The sequence below is a fragment of the Limulus polyphemus genome, unplaced genomic scaffold (assembly GCF_000517525.1).
Source record: "Limulus polyphemus unplaced genomic scaffold, Limulus_polyphemus-2.1.2 Scaffold2183, whole genome shotgun sequence".
Lineage (NCBI taxonomy): Eukaryota > Metazoa > Arthropoda > Merostomata > Xiphosura > Limulidae > Limulus > Limulus polyphemus.
Genome location: NW_013667793.1, coordinates 24,277 through 28,037, shown reverse-complemented (window position 1 = coordinate 28,037; position 3,761 = coordinate 24,277).

Sequence of the window (3,761 nt, the reverse complement as noted above, 5' to 3'; positions counted from 1 at the left end):
TCTGGTGTTCGCCAATCACACACTGCTTTCACCTTGTCAGGATCAGTTTGCACACTATACTTGCTTACAATGTGACCCAAGTAAAGCACCTCTTTCTGGAACAAGTGGCATTTCTTGGGATGGAGTTTGAGGTTTACTGCATTCAAATGCTTGAATACTTCCTCTAGCCGGGATACTTACTCATCAAATGTTGCTGCAAGCATAATGACATCATCCAGGTACACTAGGGCTATCCTCCATTGTAGGCCTTCCAGTACTCTTTCCATCAGCCTCTCAAATGTTGCTGTAGCATTGCGTAGCCCAAATGGCATCACACAGTATTGCCAAAGACCTTGGCTATAACTAAATGTATGTTTTAAAGAGAAAATATATTCTAATGTTTATAATTTTTGAAATTTTATTAAAGACGTATATTTATTTACTTCGTTTTTTTTTCTTATTACGACTACATATCTGTTTGCAAAAGTTTCCCACTTGTAATGGAACTTGATTCATTCAGAGTTGCTCATTTTGCATACCTCAGTGCCTACCATGTCTCTACCCAGCCTAGACACCACACACCAAATTCAATAGCTTATTCACCTTTTAAGCACTACATAATTTGTTAAAGCACAGCCCATAGGGCTAAACTAATTAACTGTTACTGCAAAGTAGGTAAATAATTTTCAATTGTGATCCTCTAAGAATAATCACGTTTTTGTGGTATGCATACCATGCGATTTCTACCTTACTATTTTAATGTAGAAACTTTAAAAATCGTTTAACCCTTTTTGTGCCAAACCTAGATGAAATATTTTTTTTCTATTCAAAATTCCAACTTTATTCCAACTTTTTCAAATTTGACCAGCTTTGTTTAAAAAAGATAGATTGTAGCCATATGGCAATATTGCCCTGAAATTAATCAAATGTTGGTAAAAATACTTTCACATGTTTCAACTTCTTTCAATTTGTATATTAAATATCTGTTTTTGTTCATTCAAGTTCACCCACTTTGTTTACAAAAGTTTGATTGTACCCATATAGAGCATATGTAACACAATATATAGTAAACATAAGCACAGCAGAAGACCAATCTGTTTTGTTCACCTCTTTGGTTATGATTTACTCAACATGGGTGTGAAAATCGAAGAAATGATTTCTCTTGTTTGTCCAGCATAACAGCACGTCACATTTGCTGCACTTCATAGGTGACCAGCCACTGCTGGTTTCTGCATCTGCCTTTGTCACTGTGCATTGGCCAATGTACCAAACCATCATAGCAAGTATCATTTTGTGAGCGCCTGGTCACGGGTCGCTTTGTCAGGTGGCCCAAGGTTGTAAGCAGATGGCCGCCCTCGTTTCGGTACTCTATTAGCAAAGAGAAGGCTGGACCTAATTTCAAGCCTGAATTGTTTCAGTAATTTCGAATATCTCAAGCAAAGATCAGCATGCACCTTTCATTGAGGCTGACATCATGGATTATAGGATAAACATAATAGAGAGCAGCATCATATGTTCTTCATTGTATTAAAGTGTAGACACAAGGCAACACTTTCCTTCAAAGGAAAATTAATCAGTTGAAAACAGTTTTAATTGGCGATGAAGTCAATTAAATTAGTTTGTAGCCATTTGGCAACAAAGCACAAAAAGGGTTAATATAAGGCTATGCAGTTTTCGCATAAACACGTGATTGAGGAAACTGTTTAAGCAGACTTTGTTATACTTCTAACTACTTTTTTATGGTCTAGATAATAATAGCTGCTCCGTCTGCAGGGGATATTGCTGAAACACTGTTAAGTGTTGATATGTCGCTAAGTGTATTTTGAGATTGGTGTGTGAGTAAGGAAGGTAGTGAAGACTTTTTCATTGTCTTTTATGAAAGAATTAATCTTATCTTGATGTTTGCTATCAAATTTAGAGTCCTGTGAGGTTACGAAAGTATTTTGAAAATATTGTGCGAATAGTTCTACTTTTTGTTTGTCAATAGCGGCAAAAGAATTTCCGTACGTGATATTGCCTGTATTCGTGTTTTCGCGGCAGATACCTTTAAAAGTTTTCCAGAAGGTGGAAGAGTCGGGTTTGAGATTGTCAAGTTTATTGCAAAATGAGTTCCAGTTGTTTTTTTGCTGAGTTCCAGTTGTTTTTTTGCTGAGTTCTAATTATGTTTTCAATTTGATTCTTAATTGATGTTATCTGTGTTTTTAGCGCTGGGTTTCTAGTAGTTATAAAATTTCTTGTCAATAGAATCAGTTTGTGAATTTCTGGTATTAAGGTCCAGTGGTTGGCCGTGGATTTTTTCTTCAGTAGTTTTTATTATGATGTGGGTGGTATTGTGACAGTATTGATCTATGTCGTCTTTAGTGTTAGCATGTGTTAAAAACTTCAGGTAGATGTCTTTATATAGGTAACTATTCAACCAGCCAATTTTAGTGAAGTTAGGGGTGCTACTGATATTCTGATTTTGGTTGGTTATTAGGGACTGTCCAATTAGGGTTACTTATTTGAAGTGGTAACGTGTTGTGATCGCTTCCGATGTTTACATGTACTTGAAAGTTATTTGTGAGGTGAGCGATCGAAGGTGGAATAAAGGCGAGGTCAATAATGCTCTATGTTCTGTTGTGGTGAGTGTGAGAGTAATTATTTATTGCAATTAGATTATGTGTTTGAGTGAAGTTAGCCATTATTCTGCCATTAGTGTTCGTGGTATAGCCTTGAAAAAGTGGATGAGTAGTATTGAGATCACCGAGAATGATAACGTTACTGTATTTCAACATTACCGAGCCTAAAAAGGCTGTGTCGGGGGTTGTTTGGGGTAATATGTAGATAGCAAGGAGGGTAATGTTGGGAATCGAAGGGGCTTTAATTTTACTTAGTATTCTGGGGATTGTGGAGAGCGTGTTATGATTGGTTGGTTTATCCCTGTTTCTGATTGGAGGAGAGATTTCCTGTAGATTTAACCAATAGTAGCCACAGGTTACTCACCTCTAATCCGGAATCTCTGTTTAGTGAAGGTTTAATTGTGTTAATATAACATGATTCTTTATTTTATTTTTCATCGAACCATGAGGACATATTTATCCAAACTCCGAGATCAAGTATCTAGCCTTCCCACTCGAATTTCGCCGACGACATCACCTGTTGTTATCGACGGGATCCCGAAAGATTTTTTCCTATACAGGATAAACATTTTCCTAAGAAAACAGAAACTCAATATAGCCATCGACCCATTCAAGACAAGACTGTTACGAAGGGGAGGAATTTTTATTCTGCCCCTTACTCCCGAAGACACGGCTTATCTCTGTTCCCCATGGAACTCCAACCCATTATTGCTGTAAACTCCCCAGAGCTAATACACAACTTTTCTCTGTTTTCCTTAGAGACGTCGACCAGTCCATCTCAGTTGAAGACATATACACAAGCCTAGAGGCCATATCAGACTATCCGATCCACACAGTACACCACATCAAATCAAGAATCATGAACCCAATAAGTCAAGATCGTTACTACCTCTAAATTTACTGCAGAACAACTAATGGTTTTATCTACTTTTTTCACTTCAGAGCTGAAAGGCCTAGAAGACGCTCCCAACCTTCCACTGTTCTTTTTCCCAAACCTCTAGTTCACCCATCATGCACCAACAAATCACTGAAGATGCTCATGAAAACTACCATCGCTACCCTTCAACCGACTCCTTCCATGAAGTACCATCAAACTGAAGCCAACACAAAAGAAATATAGATGCAGATTACACGAGTCGAGAAACAACATGAACCTGCACACAA